This window comes from Mirounga leonina, unplaced genomic scaffold, assembly GCF_011800145.1.
Source record: "Mirounga leonina isolate KUSES-001 unplaced genomic scaffold, KU_Mleo_1.0 Mir_82, whole genome shotgun sequence".
NCBI lineage: Eukaryota > Metazoa > Chordata > Mammalia > Carnivora > Phocidae > Mirounga > Mirounga leonina.
In genome coordinates this window covers 29,449,038-29,466,467 of record NW_023270825.1, presented here as the reverse complement: position 1 = coordinate 29,466,467, position 17,430 = coordinate 29,449,038, and the positions used below count along the sequence as shown (strand labels likewise).

Genomic DNA, 17,430 nt, shown 5'->3' with positions numbered 1-17,430 from the left:
AAGCGTTTCTGTATTAGGTTGAACGAAGAGAGTCATTGTGGAAAAGAAACTAAAATGTATGGGGAGGCTAAATTAAGGTAATAGGCTTTCTTTTAAAAAGATTTGTTTGTACAGATTCTTCTCAGCCTCGACTTCCTATCTGGTGATCAGAATGTCCTTTTCTTCCAGGCACAGGAATGGGAGTTTTCATATGGGAGTTTTATCTCCTGTTCTCAGGAAGAAAAGGGGAGGTCAGTGTGCCTTTCTTGCACTTGTGGTTTTTTTAAGTCAAAAAAGTCAGTGTACCAAATCGAAATGTTTTGAGGTGTCATGTTTTAAACTCCTTTGGTTGTTTATCATAGATTTATTTGTAGTAAATGATAGAGCCAAAAGGTTGACTTCGGCATTTGTCATAGAGTTTCTGTTTACCTGATTGTGCGTGTGGGCTCTGATTTACAGGAGCCATGGTGAGTGGGCCAGCCATAATGGTAGGGTGAGTTTTCCTTAAGATGTGTGGGTTGCTTGTCTTCTGAGTGCAGGTGAGCTTCATTATTAGTTCTGTGGAACATTGTCTAGCTTCTCTCGGGTGTAGAATCCAGCTGCAGGACTTACGTGATCTGCTGTGGTCCACCCTTCGTTACTTTTATTTCCCAAAAGTCCAAAGGATCACTGTGGGTGTTTCCATGGCTTTAATCCAGGGGCTGATACCACCCAATATGTTCTCACGGAGAAGGGACCAATGCTGCCGTCCGTCACATTCTTTAATGACTTGCCTCACCATCCAAGGTGTATTTTTGCTGACACTTGTTTGTTAGGTTTTCCTGTAGTCTGCTGGGAACATTTATTTGAAGGTCTATCCTCTTATTTCTAAGGTGTCTGTCAGTTCTGTTGAATTCCATTTTCAGTCTGCTTCAGTATGCTTTCTATTTCTTAGAATTTGTCACCACTCTGATCGCCAGTGCCATGTGTACTGGGATTTCCTGTAATTTCTGTGCATTTATTTATTTTTTTAAAATATTTCTCACAAAATTTGAGATGGGAGGGAGGTCAAAAGGTAAATTTGTGAGTTACTAGCAGTTTTGAACCAGAAATCTTCTCTTTTCATACGGTTGTACCTTTCTGTTCCGGCTCATGCTGTTTTCCTTCAGTCCCCTCTCTGTGAACAGACCTCACATGTAGTTTGCCATTTACTTTTGATAATTCTGTGGCATTGTTCATAAGGTTCTTGGGCTTGGAAGGTTTTTGCGCTGTCATTCTGCCTGGGAAGTACTGTTAGGGAAACTTACAGCTCAGTAGTAGCCCGACCTCAAACCTAGGTTCAAAACTGTGATCCAGTACCACTTAGTAGCTATGTCACCTTGTAGAATCATACCTTTAGCTTCCCCGACCCCCTGAGAATTGTGGACAGCAGTAGTATCTGCCCCTTAATGGTGTTGTGAACATTTGGATGGGATAGACAAGGTCAAACACCTGCAACATAGTAAGTCCTGAAATACTGTTAGCTGAATTAAAAAGGTCAGCTGAATAAGTTCTGATGGTTTGAGGAACTCCTTCCTCAAGTTTGAGGAAACCTGACAGCTCTGCTGTGGTGCGGCCTTCTCTGTTTTGCCCAGTTTCCTTCCTGCTCTCCTGCCCCTTCCCCAGACCCCAAGTTAGAACTCCTGTTCCCCTGTTCTTGCTACAGCATTTTGTCATACTGATACTGTGGTGCCCTTCTCGCAAGTCTGCTTCTATTTTAGCCGGTGGGGAGTGTCTCAGTCACTGGGTTTTTGTGGTCTTGTTTTCCTAGGTAAACTGAATTAAATTAAGGTGTTTTTTTCTTTGTATGACCAAAACCTTTAAAACTTGTAGCGGGATTCTCATTTTGCCCAGTGTATCAATCAAGACTCTCTAGAGAAACAATCAATAGGAATACACACATATGCACATGTGTGTACATAGTATACATATACATAAGATATATTTTCCCCCAGTTTGATTGAGAAATAATGGACATACATCACTGTATAAGCTTAAGGCGCACAGCATGGTGGTTGATTTACATATACTGTGAAATGATTGCCATAACAGGTTAGCTGACGCCCATTTTCTCATGCAGGTAACAGTCAAAAGAAAAGAGAGAAAAAAAGGAAAAAAATGTTTTTCCTTGTGATGAGAACTCTTAGGATTTACTCTCTGAACAACCTCCCCATATATCATACAGAGGTGTTACCTGTAGTCATCATGTTGTATATTTCATCCCTAGTACTTCTGTATCTTATAACTGGGAGATTGGAAGATTGTACCTTTTGACCGCTTTCCTCCAATTCCCCCTCCCCGACCCTCTGCCTCTGATAACCATAAGTCTGATTTCTTTTTCTATGAATTTGGTTTTGTTTTGTTTTGTTTTAGATCTCACATATAGTATTTGTCTTTGTCTTTCTCTGACTTACTTCACCTAGCATAATGCCTTCAAGGTCCATCCATGTTATCACATATGATAGAATTTCTTCTTTTTTTGTGGCTGACTAATACTCCATTGTAGATACACACTGCAGTTTGTTTATCCATTCATCCAGAGAGGGACACTTAGGTTTATTTTAAAGAAGTGGCTTATGCATTTGTGTGGGCTATAGGTCTGAAATCTGTAGGGCAGACCGGCAGGCTGAAAACTCGGGCAGAAGTTAATGCTGATGGTTTGAGGAATTCCTTCTTCTTTAGGAAACTTCAGTGTTTGGGAATAACGCCTTCAGCTAATTGGATGAGGCCTTCCCACATTATCAGGGATAATCTCTTTTACTTAAAGTCAACTGATTGTAGCTGTTCATCACATCTAGAAAATACCTTCACAGCAAAACCTAAATTAGTGTTTGATTAAATAACTGAGCACTATCTAGTCAAGTTAACATAGGAAGCCATCACACCTAATGGAGGCTTAACCAGTGTAGAAAGACACCATGTGATCGGATGAGCGTTCCGTCAGTAGATTTGAGGGCACCCATGCTGAGATTGTCAAACATCCGACGGAATGGTTACGCTTCAAGTTCTTAAAAATTCCGTTTTTAGTGGTGGTGGAGCAGGTGCGGTGATGGTGAGGTCTGTGCATGTTTATCCAAATTGCCGGAGAAGGCTGTTCTTTCCCATTTTGAGTAGTTATAAATATGACATTTATGATTTGAGCCTGTTTCCTCCATGCTTATTTTTAGTGAAAAGATCTGTATATTGGCTGAATTTCAAAAGAACCTGGTTATTTAGAATTCAGGCCAAATGCACAGTTGTTACTGTAGAGAGGAAAGCAAACATTGCCTTCGGATTATTCAGTGTTCTCTGAAGGAAAGAATGACAAATTCATGTAGCAACATTATGGCTTAATAAATTAAGTGACTGGTAGACTGATACACTTAGGGCATACCCTTGAGTATGAAAGTGAATGCTTTCCCCGGCCTGCTGCTACTGTGCGCCCCTGTACTTTGTTTTTTCTCTTACCCCCGTAATTGCTTCTTACATGAGGAAAGATTGTTACCTCTGCTTAAAATAGAAATCTCTTCTATGGGCTGTGGAATTGCTCTTTTTAAAATAACGCCGTTAGAAAGCAAACAAAATGAATTCGAGGTGAATCAGGTAGAACTGTCACTTGATGTCTCTATTTGACTTGCGACTCGTTTTAAAGATTTTGTACATACTCCTACCCATATAAAATATGGACCATAAGAGTCTTAAGTTCTGAACACTATTTATGACATTTAAAATAAAAAAAAATGTATCTTCAATGCCAAATTTAAATACGTAGGTTATGATTTTTTCCACATTGTTAAAGTATGTTAACCTTACCGTGTAAAGTAACTTTTGCTTTGAGGGTGGTTCCCTAGGGGTGCACCTCACTTGAACCTCCCGGCCAGGTCAGCTTAGCAAATGGTGGGTGACACCAGTGTTGATCACTATTAGAGGTTTAATGCTACAACTCTGAGCAGTTGTGTTCGTAGAGATGTTTCATTTCTAATCTCATGGTATTGATTTGAAAAGTTATTTATTTTTGGAGAAAGTTATATTGTTGTAATACATATTTTTAAATGAATTAGTAGTCTAATTGATACGAGCCTAAGAGTAGCAGTCTCCTCCGTCCTGGTAGTGGACTGACAGAATAACGGGTTTTTTTTTGGTCTTTATATATTTTTTCTTTTGAAAAACCACAGTGTGGATGATGCCTTCTCAAGTGTTTTAATTGCACTTTGGGAAATAAGTATCCTCTTCTTTAAGTAACAAACGAGATGTATAGTTTTTGTTTTGTTTAATCTAATGTTTGCCATGGGCTCAATATTGTGTTCAAAGCTATAGAGAATTATATTATTATCTCTTGGAGGACTTAATGGTCTATGTCTTGGAAACATCCGCAGTACGGAGCATAAAACCGTAGGAGGCTTTTAATGACTATTAAGTAGTATTGACCCAGCCTTTAGTGAGCTTGTAATCTAATTCGTTAAAATTTTGTATGTAACTAATTCCTTGTTGTACAAGTATTTAGGGAGATTGTCCCCTTGAATTTTTCCACACTCATGCATTTAGCATCAGAGTTCACTGATTTTGCTGTAAACAAAACCACATTTTATTTTCCTGTTCTACTGTTGGAATTTGGGTTGGTTGCACTTTTGTGTGGTTAGGAACAATTGTATTTGTCTCTGGGTGACAGTTCTCCTCCTGACCATAAACTGAGGAGTGGATTGTTGGCCAGTAAGATATACCCATGCTTGACTGTTTTCCAAAAGTGATTGTACCAATGTACAACTCCCACCTGAGAGTCTGAACGTTCGCCCTGCTCCGCGTCTGTGCCACACGCTTGACATAGTCTGATCGTTAAAGTTAGTCAAGTTGATGGACGTGGAAATGGGCTTTTTGTTTCCCTAATTACTAAAGAAATACCGTTTTATGTATATAAGGACCTTTTATATTTTCTTTTATAACTTTTGTCCATTTTTCTCTCGGATTATCTTTCTTAGAAATTCATAAAAGATATATTCTAGATACTTACTGTTTTGTTGTTTATATGTTTTCTCATTTGTGGTTTAGCCTTTTTTATGGTGACTTTTAGTGAACAGAAGTTTTTTTATTTTAATGTAGAATGAATTTATTTTTCTTTATAGTTATTCTTTTTTATGTTGCTAACCTATTCTAAAGCCATAAAATATTCTTTTATTGTCTACTAAAAGTTTTATAATCCTGCCTTTTATATGCAAGTCTTTAGTTAAATTAGAATTGATTTTTCTGTAGAGAGTGGAATAGAGATTCAATTTAGTTTTTACCCCACATAAATGGACATATGTGCAAGTACCAGTATTAAATAAGTCAACCTTTCTGTATTAATCTACAATTCCTGCGGTGTTGAAACTGATAGTTTGTAGGGTAAGTGCCTCACCACCATCTTCTTCTTATGGAATATGTTGATTCTTCTTGAGCCTTTGACTTTTCATGTAAACTTTATATATAATCACCTTGTCTTGTGCCTTGGAAAGTCCTGTGGATGTAGATGTAAGTGTGCACGCGCGCGTGTGTGTATAAGCACATATACATGTATATTCCCCACCTCTGTCACTGTAAGTGTGTCTCGGAGCATTCCCCACTGGCAATGAACACATCTAGCACTTGGATTTTGATTTCTAAATACCACTTTCTGATAAAAGGAACCAGGGTTCCTTGGCTCATTTCAAGAAAAGAAAGTACAAAATGAGGCTGAAACATCTATTTTCAGGAAGTAAGGAAATGCTCAGAGAGTGTTAGGGTCATATGAAAATGACCTGGAAGCCATCTTGAAGGGGTTTCCACTGGCCAGATCTGGGACAGGTTGGGCTACAAGATAAATAATGGTAGTAGTATATTATAAGAAAGAATAACAGTGCAGGCATACCTCGTTTCACTGCGCTTTATTTTATTAGTATTCACAGATCTTGTGTTTTCTACAAATTGACAGTTTGTGGCAGCCCTGTTTGAGCAAGCCTTTCGGCTCCATTTTTCCAACTGCATTGGCTCACTTCATGTCTCTCTGGCACATTTTGGAAATTCTCAGAATATTTCAAACTTTTTCATTATTACTACATTTGTTATGGTGATCTGTGATCAGGGTAATTGTAACTGATATAATTGTTTTGGGCCTCATAAATCCTGCCCATATAAGATGGTGAACTTAACTGATAAATGTTTGTGTGTTCTGACTGCTCCACTGACCAGCCCGTACCCATCGCCGTCCTTCTCTTCGGGCCTCCCTACTCCTGGAGACACAACACTTTGACATTAGACTAATTAATAACCTTGCAATGGCCTCTAAGTGTTCAAGTGAAAGGAAGAGAGGCATGCGTCTCACTTTACATAAAAAGCTAGAAATGATTACGTTTAGTGAGGAAGGCATGTGGAAAGCTGAGATAGGCCAAAAGCTAGGCTTCTTGTGCCAAAAAGCCAAGTCGTGACTGCAAGGGAAAAGTTCTTGAAGGAAATTAAAAGTGCTACTTCGGTGGACCCAAGAATGATAAGAAAATGAAGCAGCCTTACTGCTGATACGGAGAAACTTTTAGTGGTCTGGATAGAAGATCAAACCAGGCACAACATTTCCTTAAGCCAAAGCCTAATCCAGAGCAAGGCCCTAACTCTTCAATTTTATAAAGCCTGCGACAGGTGAGGAAGCTGCAGAAGAAAAGTCTGAACCTAGCAGAGGTTGGGTCACGACGTTAAGGAAAGGAGCCGTCTCCACATCCAAGTGCAAGGTGAAGCAGCAAGTGCTGATGGAGAAGCTGCAGCACATTATGCAGAAGATCCAGCTAAGATCATTCATGAAGGTGGCTGCACTTAACAACAGATTTTCAGTGTAGAGTAAACAGCCTTCTATTGGAAGAAGATGCCATCTGGGACTTCCATAGCTAGAGAGGAGAAGTCAGTGCCTGGCTTCAAAGCCTCAAAGGCCAGGCTGACTCCCTTGTTAGGGGCTAACACAGCTGGTGACTTTCAGTGGAAGCCAGTGCTCACTGACCATTCTAAAAATCCTAGGTCCCTTCAGAATAATGCTAAATTTACTTTGCCTGTGTTCTCTAAATGGAACAGCAAAGCCTAGATAACAGCACATCTGTTTACAACATGGATTACAGAGTATTTTAAGCCCACTGTTGGAAACTGCTCAGAAAAAAAAAGTTTCCTTTTAAAATATGACTACTCATTGACAGTGCACTTGGTCACGCAAAAGCTCTGATGGAGATGGACAGCAAGGTTAATGGTTTCATGCCTGCTAACACAACATCCATTGTGCAACCCATGGATCAAGGAGTCATTTCAACTTTCAGGTCTTACTCTTTAAGAAATGTATTCGTAAGGGCTATAGCTGCCACACAGATAGTGGTTCCTCTGATGGATCTGGGCAAAGTAAATTGAAAACCTTCTAGAAAGGATTCACCATTCTAGATGCCATTAAGAACATTCATGATTCATGGGAAGAGGTCAAAATACATTAACAGGAGTTTTGAAGAAGTTGATTCCAGCCTTCAGGGACGACTCTGAAGGGTTCAAGACTTCAGTGGAGGACGTAACTGCAGATGTGGTGGAAACAGCAAGAGAACTGGAATTAGAAGTGGAGCTTGAAGATGGGACTGAATTGCTGCGATCTCGTGATAAAGTTTTAACTGATGAGGAGCTGCTGCTTATGGATGAGCAAAGAAAGTGGTTTCTTGAGATGGAATCTTCTGGTGAAGATGCTGGGAAGATTGTTGGAATGACAGCAAAGGATTTAAACTATTACATGAACTTAGTTGATAAAACAGTGCAGGATATGAGAAGATTGACTCCAGTTTTGAAAGAAGTTCTGCCATGGATGAAATGCTATCAAACAGCTTCACGTGCTACTGAGAAATTGTTCGTGAAAGGAAGAGTCCCATCGATGCAGCAGACCTCATGGTTGTCTTATTTTAAGAAATTGCCGCAGCCACCTAACCTTCAGCAGCCACCACCCTGATCAGTCAGCAGCCATCAACATCAAGACAAGACCTTCATCAGCAAGATTATGACTCGCTGAAAACTCAAATGATGGTTAGCATTTTTCGATAAAGTATTTTTAAATTTATATATATTGGGATTTTTTTTTTTAGACATAATGCTACTTAATAGACTTGTAGTGTAAACATAATTTTTTTTTTTTTTTTTGCTGGGAAACCAAAAAATTTATTTGATTTGGTTTATTGCAATATTTGCTGCCTTGTGGTGGTCTGGAACTGAACCCACAGTTTGTCCAAGCTACGCCTGTATCTGTCATCACCTATTGAAATACATATATTAAAAAACATGGTATTTCTGATTTGAGTTCAACACCACAGAGATCATTCTGGCCTTTCTTCTTTCTTTCTTTGTTTTGTCTCTAGCCTCAGTATATAGTCAAGACAGTGGTCTCCAAAGAGGCTAGGTTAGTTTTTCCCCCTACATCCCCTTAAGCGTGGTTATGTTGTGCATTTATAATGCAGTCCATTTGTCATTGATTGTGTTTCATTTTGAATTACCCCCACATACTGGTTGATTTTAATTACTTACTTTTCTTGATTTTTGTGAAGCATTACCATGTTTATGAATGTCAAAACTAGACAAGAAGGTGTATTTGGAGACCCGTCCCTCCCCTCTGTTCCTTTTATTCCATTTCCACCCCCTAATTTCTACCCTAGTGGCTTTGTAATGTCTGTAGAATAAAATTCCAATTTAGTATAATTGACAGTTTCCTCTGCCATCTCAGTCTTGGCTTGTCCTGCCCTCCATGTTCTGGCTGCTGCAGATTTCTTGTTACTCCTCAGGTATGACTGGCTCATTCCTGCCTTTGCACACTCTCTCCCTCTGCCTAGAATGATGCTCTTCTCCTTCTTCTTACCTTGCTCACCTTTAGTCATTCAAAACCCATTTCAGCTCTTGCCTGCTATGTATGGGAAGACTTCCTTTCCTTACCCTTTCTCCCCACACCTCCTCCATAATAATTCTCTCCTGTTAATTTCTATCTCCATAGCACTTGTGAATATTGTGTAACTGTTATGACATTTAAGTTAAATTATTGATGCATAGGCTTGTCAGCTTCTTTATAACTGTGAGCTCCTTAAAGACAGGAACTTTATATTTGTGTTTCCAGCATCTAGGTCAATTTCTTGCACATACCAGTTAGGCACTAAATGCAGTATAGTGAATGGATTTCACTTTTCTTCACTTACGTTTTCTTTATTCCTTTGCTCTTAATTTCACTCATGATATAAGCACCTCCAAAGAAAATGTGAATCCGTATGATGTGCCCATGATCTTGTTGTTCATGGCATCTTTGTATTCTCTGCCTCTCCCAATATATTTGGGCATAACCCTGGTAATTTAATGGCTTCCTCTGATCCCTGGTATGTTACATATCTAATTAAATTTTAGACATGGCATGGATGGTTAAGATGAAGTCAAGGTATAGAAACTGTTTTAAGTACACAGACCTAGGAGGTCAAGGCTATTTTTATCTGTCAGGTTTGTTTCCTCAACTTGAAAAGCTGGAAGAAATTGTACTGGAAACAAATCTTTTTTTTTTTTAATGTTATGTTAGTCACCATACAGTACATCATTAGTTTTTGATGGAGTGTTCCATGATTCATTGTTTGTGTATAACACCCAGTGCTTCATGCAATACATGCCCTCCTTAATACCCATCACCGGGCTAACCCATCCCCCCATCCCCCTCCCCTCTGAAACCCTCAGTTTGTTTCCTGGCATCCTTAGTCTCTCATGGTTCATCTCCCCCTCAGATTCCCCCCTTCATTTTTCCCTTCCTTCTCCTAATGTCCTCCATGTTATTCCTTATGTTCCACACATAAGTGAAGCCACATGATAATTGTCTTTCTGTGCTTGAGTTATTTCACTTAGCATAATTCCCTCCAGTTCGATCCATGTCCATGCAAATGGTGGGTATTCATCCTTTCTGATGGCTGAGTAATATTCCATTGTATATATGGACCACATCTTCTTTATCCATTCGTCTGTTGAAGGACATCTCGGCTCCTTCCACGGTTTGGCTATTGTGAACATTGCTGCTATGAACATTGGGGTGCATGTGCTCCTTCTTTTCACTACATCTGTGTCTTTGGGGTAAGTACCCAGTAGTGCAATTGCTGGATCGTAGGGTAGCTCTATTTTTAACTTTTTGAGGAACCTCCATACTGTTTGCCAAAGTGGCTGTACCAACTTGCATTCCCACCAACAGTGTTAAGAGGGTTCCCCTTTCTCCACATCCTCTCCAACATTTATTGTTTCCTGTTTTGTTAATTTTTGCCATTCTAACTGGTGTTCAGGTGGTTATCTCAGTGTGGTTTTGATTTGAATTTCTGTGGTGGCTAATGATGTTGAACATTTTTTCATGTGTCTGTTAGCCATTTGTATGTCTTCTTTGGACAAGTGTCTGTTCATGTCTTCTGCCCATTTTTTGACCTGATTATTTGGTTTTTGGGTGTTGAGTTTGAGAAGTTCTTTACAGATCTTGGATACCAGCCTTTTATCTGTAGTGTCATTTGCAAACATCTCCCGTTCTGTGGGTTGCCTTTTTATTTTGTTGACTGCTTCCTTTGCTGTGCAGAAGCTTTTTATCTTGATGAAGTCCCAAAAGTCCATTTTCCCTTTTGTTTCACTTGCCTTCGGAGAGGTGTCTTGAAAGAAGTTGCTGTGGCTGATGTTGAAGAGGTTACTGTCTATGTTCTCTTCTAGGATTTTGATGGATTCCTGTCTCACATTGAGGTCTTTCATCCATTTAGAATTTATCTTTGTGTATGGTATAAGAATGGTTGGGAAACAAATCTATTCAACAGTGTTTTAAGAGCCCTAGTTAGCTTTTAAAATGTCGTTATTTTTGTCCAAAGGGCACATTCAGTGACCTTCCAAACTGTGTTTCTAAGCTGCTCATGTGACTTTTATTCTGTGTATAGATTATCCAGCAGATGATATGAAAATGTGGGGCTTATTTCCACCAGTTTCTTCATCCGCCATCTGTTACTCTCCTTCCTCCCTCTGGGTTGCATTCCCTTCCTGCCACTCCTGTGTGTTCTGTCTAATCACAGCTCATTCTCCACAGCCCCACCTGGAACTCAGAGCAAAGGTTTGGTTGCCGGCAGACATCACACTAGATAAGGGGGAATTTCACGATTGTGCCTTGCGGGGGCTCAAGGCTTGCTACTGCTCAGAGTAGTTGATGTCCGGGGAGCCTGGGCTTTGAGAAAGCATCCACTTGTACTACTGGCCTGTATTCTTTATTTATATAAAAAAATACTAAAATATTTTATTTTTTTATTTAAGTTAACACATACAAAGATAAGTAAATTGTAAGTGAGCCCTTTGGTGAATTTTCCCAAATTGAACATGATCATGAAACTACCACTCAAATCAGGGAATCCGTATTACTAGCACACCAAAATTCCCTGTTCACCCCTTTCTGATATCTTCTTACCCCTCCTCCCACCGCAAAGGTAACTATTATCCTGATTTACACAGGTTTACCTATTTTTGAACTTCATAAAATGGATCGTATAGTGTATTCTCTCATGTGTCCGGCTTCTTTGTCTCAACATTATGTTTGTGAGATTCATCTGTGTTGTTGTGTTAGTTAAGATCCATTTATATTTATTACCATATAGCAGGCAAATTACAGCGTATGGGTTGGCTGTTTTTGTAAATAAAGTTTTATTGGCACAACAGCCATGCCCATTTATTTACATATCATCTATGTAAATGTACTCCACATGCAAAGTTGAGTAGTTGCAGCAGGGCTCAGTGACTCTTTGGTCCGAAAAACCAAAAATATTTATTGTTTAACTCTTGCAGAAAAAGCTCACTGACCCTCGCTGTATAATATTTCATTGTATGAATACTCGACAATTTATTTGTCACTGAGTTTTGGCTATTACAGTTAATGCTTGACTGTTACTGTGTGTGTCTTTGGGGCTGCGCATGTGCATTCCTGGTAGGCATTGCCCTGGGAGTGGAATTGTTGAGCTACATTGTAAGTTTATATTCTGCTTTATTAGGTTCTACTCAGCTGTTTTCTCGTTCACACCCCACCAGCAGTGCATGAGAGCTGAATTGCTGTACATCCTAAGACTTGGTATTGTCAGATTTCAGTTTTAGCCATCTTAATCAGTATGTAATTCTATCTCATTGTGGCTTTATTTTGTAGTAAGGGTAACAACTGAGGTTGAGTACCTTTTCATATGCTTATTGACCATTTGGGTTACTTGTTTAGGTGGCCTTTTTATCGTTTTATCAGAGTTCTTTATATATTCTGAACGAGTCCTTTGTTGGATATATGTATTGCGAATATCTTCTTCCATTCTGAGACTTGCACTGTTATTCTTTTAATGGTGTTTTTATTTCTGTGAACCTGAAGATGATCAGAATATGCCACCCCAAAATATGCCACCCCAAAACATGCCACTTGGCACAAGGATTATTTTGAGTGAGGGAAATTGAGAAATAGCAGATGCAGGAAGAGTTCTCTTTCCTCCCCCTTCCTGTCTGAAAATTGGTGCATAGATTTCCATTTGTAAAGGTGCATCCCATCTCCATACCAAGAAGAGAAGAACCATTCTTATCACTGGAGAAACTTGGGTCCGCATAATCTCACTAAACGGTCCTATCTACCATAGACTTCCCTGGTCATCTTTCCACAATTTATCATCCTTAGGAGCCCCAATCCCCTTTTCCTGTCTGGTCCCTTCTGCACAATTTATTGCCCCTTATTAAGATGGTATTTAAGCCCCTGGGTCGAACTGCTTCTTTGGGTTTTTACTTGTTTTCTGTAACATCCCCATGGATGTAAAAATATTAACATCAATAAAGAAACATATACCTTTTCTTCTGTTAATTTGTCCTTGTCAGTTTAATTAGCAGGCCCCTAGAAACTGAATGTGAGAAGGTAGAGAGAAAGTTCTTTTCTTCTAAAAGTTTCTACAAAACTAACTAATGCCCGCAACATTGGCGAACCGTGCATACACCGAGGAAGGTGAAATTGGACATGGTATTTGTAGATATGTGGACAGTACCTATCCTCAGCCTTGTCAGGGCAGACCATCCCCAGGAAATACCATAACAGAGATCGATTTTTATGTCAAGTCCTTCTTAATTAGAGTGTGATTTGGTATATTGTTATTTGTCCTAAGGTCTGAATAGAGACAAAGTTCTCATCTTTCACTTTGGAATATTCAAAACCTTTCCAGGGTCTTGGAGTCCCTAGTTCTGTGGGTGTGTTTCTTTAGTGTTTCATGGTATTCTGAATACTCAAAGTTTTAATAAACATGCAGTATCAAATATTTGAATCCGCTATGTGTATTTATTCTGAGACCTATTCCCTCATATCCCTGAATTTAGAAATTGAAGCTGATTTATCTAATTTGCAGTGATTTGAAGAGGGTAGATGGGTTTTCTAGGGGATAGACTACATGATTTTTGAGGTCCATTTAATAATTGTGTTTTTGTTTCAGTTTTACAAATAGCAGTCCAGGGCAATATTAGTTGATTAAAATGTATTTAGTGGGCGCTTAGGTGGCTCAGTTGGTTAAGGCTCAGGTCATGATCCTGGAGTCCCTGGATCGAGTCCTGCATCGGACTCCCTGCTCGACAGGGAGTCTGCTTTTCCCTCTGACCCTCCTCCTTCTCATGTGCTCTCTCTCTCATTTTCTCTCTCTCAAATAAATAAATAAAATCTTTTAAAAAAATAAAATGTATTTAGTTTATTTGACAATAGATGCGGATGATTTGAACTTGAAGATATTTAGAGATACTCTAATACTACAGATGTTTTCTCCTTTTTTAAGGGTTTTATTTATTGGAGAGAGAGAGAGAGAGAGGGCAGGGGGAGGGGCAGAGGGACAAGCAAATTCTCTGCTGAGCCCAAAGCCTGATGCGGGGCTGGATCCTGATCCCAGAACCCTGAGATATGACCTAACTGAACTTAGACACTGAACCTGCCGAGCCACCCAGGCGCCCCTGTTTTTTCTAACTTCTAATTTAAATGCAGCTGCCTGGGGCGCCTGGGTGACTCAGTCATTAAGTGTCTGGCCTTCGGCTCAGGTCGTGATCCCAGAGTTCTGGGATCGAGCCCCTCATCGGGCTCCCTGCTCTGCAGGAAACCTGCTTCTTCCTCTCCCACCCCCCCTGCTTGTTTCCCTCTCTCGCTGTCCCTCTGTGTGTCAAATAAATAAATAAAACCTTTAAAAAAAAAATGCAGCTGCCTACTTTCAAAAGCCTGGTTTGCCTCTTTCAGAAAAAAGATAAAACTTTTTTTTTTTTGCAACTATTTTCTTTTAGCGAAATTTCTTGTGCACTTAGCTATTTTTTTTCTGTTTTTAAACTGTTTTTTTAAACTATCTTATATTTTTCTTTTCAGGCTATTCACTATTAATATGGATGCTATTATCTAAATTTCTGCAGCCATGGCACAAGAATATAGTAAGTACTCTCCTATACTTCCTGTGACCTACCTGCTTTAAAATGTGTTGACTTTGTGTCTTTAAGTTTCTCATTGGAGCAGTGGAAATACAGAAACAAAGTTTTTAAAAATCTGCCTTTCTCAAAGGGATCAATTCATTTGGTCATCTACTTTTTGAGTGTGTAGCTTTATATAGAAATTCATCATGATAGTGATTAATTTCACCTTCAGATAAACACAGTATTGCTCAGCTTATTCCCAGTCAATACCAGCAGAGCGGACATTGGGATTGGATCCATATCACGCATCCCACCCATCTCCCATATAGGAGCTCCAGGGTCAGCCCTGGTTAGGGGCAGGCCCATCCCTGCTTTGTCCATGATGGACCCCTCATGCGCAAAGCATCAGCCAGTGTTGGGTGTTACCTGGACAGAAGGATGGTTTCAGGAGCGGTCCCGTTATCCTGTCCTAGCCGACGAGACTCGAAGGCAGGTCTGCCAGGAGCTTCTGGCGGAAGTCTTCTCAGACTTGAAACAGGCCTGCAGGAAGGGCCTGCCTCTCTTTCTCTTTCTCTGGGTTGTGCTCTGTGCTGGCAGATCTACTGTGGCTGCAGCCTGAGCAAGAAGCCACACAGGGCCGAGGACAGAGAAGTAAGCCCTGAGGCCTCCAGAAGTCCACGCTTTTGAGCCAACGCATTTGCTTTTTGTTTAAGCCAGTTTACACTGGGAGCCAAAACATCCTAAGTGATTCACTTAATCTCCATTTTATTTTTAGTAATCCATTAGTTTCTCCCTGGGGAATGTGGGAGTAATTGCAAAGCAAGGCAAAATAATACCGTTAAATTAAACTGGCAGGGTTGCTGGTGTTGACCAGCACCCTCTTCACTCTTAACAGTTAACTGATAGAGTGATTTAGTATTCAAAGACAGGAGAATAAAATATATTGCTTTCATTCTCTTTTCCCTCCGGAAGGTTTTGCCTTTTAATCAACCTACTTGGGCTGTGAACTCTGAAAAGGGTCTTGGCCTGCCCGCCTGAGAACCAGCTCTTTGTCTAGGTGTATATTTGGCAGTATGGACCTGTTCTTTGTGTTTTCTTAGAACAGTCTGTGCCCAGGCTTCTGATGCCCCGTTTGCTTTTGTCCTTCAAAAATTAGTATGAATATTTCAAATATAAAAACAATGGAATAAGGAATAATACAAATACCCATATGTACTCTCCCTACAATACACTAGAGAAATCGAGTGTTTACCAGTTCTGTGGAACAGGAAAAAATCCAGGGTAATGCCCCCTAGCAGGCAGTGCCTGTCTCTACCTCCGAGGAACCGCTATCCTGATATTATTCCTTATTTTTTCCATGCATTTGTCTGTGCTTTTACCACATTTGTGTAGTATGATTTTTTATATGCTTTTTAACTTCAGGTAAATGTAGATACTATATGTATTTGTTTTAAAATCACAGAGGAGGGGCGCCTGGGTGGCTCAGTCGTTAGGCGTCTGCCTTGGGCTCCGGTCATGATCCCAGAGTCCTGGGATCGAGCCCCACATCGGGCTCCCTGCTCCGGCGGGAAGCCTGCTTCTCCTTCTCCCTACTCCCCCTGCTTGTGTTCCCTCTCTCGCTATGTCTCTTTCTGTCGAATAAATAAAATCTTTAAAAAAAAAAAAAAATCACAGAGGAGTTGAGAATAAATTCAGGATCACAGAAGGAGGCCATAAATTTGTTCTGAGACACTAGACGTCCCAGTGATCTATACTAAATGTGTAAGACTTTAAATTGTTGAGTTTAATCAACATGTGGACAGCCTTTTATCTTATTCTCCGAATCGGTGTCTGGTCTGCTAGTGAGTTCCATTTCTTCACCTGCTTCTGCCCTCCTGCGCAGGCGTGGCTTGTGTTTAAATAGCTCGAGTCATCCTGTGCTCAGAATGCATGCTTTTGGCAGACTTCGCTAAGTCTGCATTTTCCTGCCATCACACCTACAAAGTTTCCTTTTGTGCATTCTAAACCGTCCGTCTGTTCGGTGTACCGTGGCTGCAGTTCCAGAGAAGCCGTCCGCTCCTATGACCAGGTTGGGACCTCAGTCACTGGCACGGGGTCATTACTGCCTTTTGTGCCCTCGCTTAGAGTCTTGGAGATCATTTTGTATCGTTCTTGTCAGAAGTAGATCTCAGGTCATTTAACTTCTGCAACCAAATAACTCCTTCTCTTGCTCTTGGAGGATTCATATTACCCTTTGTTCTTGTTTGGAATGTGGCCTCCACAGAACAAAATAGTCATTTCCATTCAGGGATCATTAATCCTTTCAACTCGGGGACATAATTACTGATAAAGTGTCAGAGAAAGATTTATGACAATCAGAAGAGAATTTCTTTCTTTTTTTTTCCAGGATGTTATTTTTGTTTAAATGTTTGACATGTGGGAGAAAGAAGTAAGCTCAAAAGGTATTTTCCCCTTAATTCATAATACTGTATACATGTTATAGGAAGGAAAAATAATAACATCTTTTGTTGAAATAAAATTGGGGTTTTTGTGCTGTGTGCATGCATTTTTCTGTTGTTAAAAGAATGGGTCCTCCTTTTAAATTTATTTAAATGTAACTATCTTTAGCTTTTTTTCCCCCAATGTGGACCCAGGATCTTAAATTAAAATGTTGCCAATGTGAGAAGATTATAGCCATCAGTGAGAACGCCCAATCAATGAGGCCCTTATGAAAAGAGCTACTCTCCCATTGGAAGATGACCAGAATTCAAAGATAGCGGGCACCTTGTTATATATCAGGCCAAATATAAACATAAGAAGTACAGATATTTACATTTTAATCCTGTAGTGTGATTTATGTGCATTTTCTTATTTTAAAAATTTAGTATTATAGTTGCATTTTAGTGGAAGAAGCCTGTTGAAATTTTTCTTTGAGAAATCAGTACTGTGAACTGATGCTTTTGTTTGTGTGTGTGTGTGTGTGTGTGTGTGTGTGGAATGGTATCTTCTTATTTATTTTTTTATGTAAAGGGATTGGTAGGCTTGGCTTGA

General features: G+C 39.8%; 1 protein-coding gene across 6 annotated transcripts in view; it reads left to right on the top strand.

Moving 5' to 3' along the window:
* The window catches only part of SIPA1L1 (signal induced proliferation associated 1 like 1), a 447,306-nt gene that overhangs the window by 236,665 nt on the left and 193,211 nt on the right, over nucleotides 1-17,430 (top strand). For 5 of the 6 annotated variants that reach the window (XM_034992846.1, XM_034992844.1, XM_034992848.1 and 2 more), the window contains one exon: nucleotides 14,360-14,421. The gene's annotated coding sequence lies outside the window, so the exon portion shown is untranslated. Of the gene's footprint in view, nucleotides 1-14,359; nucleotides 14,422-16,786; nucleotides 16,842-17,430 lie in introns of all 6 variants that reach the window. The other variant, XM_034992842.1, reaches the window with a different exon arrangement.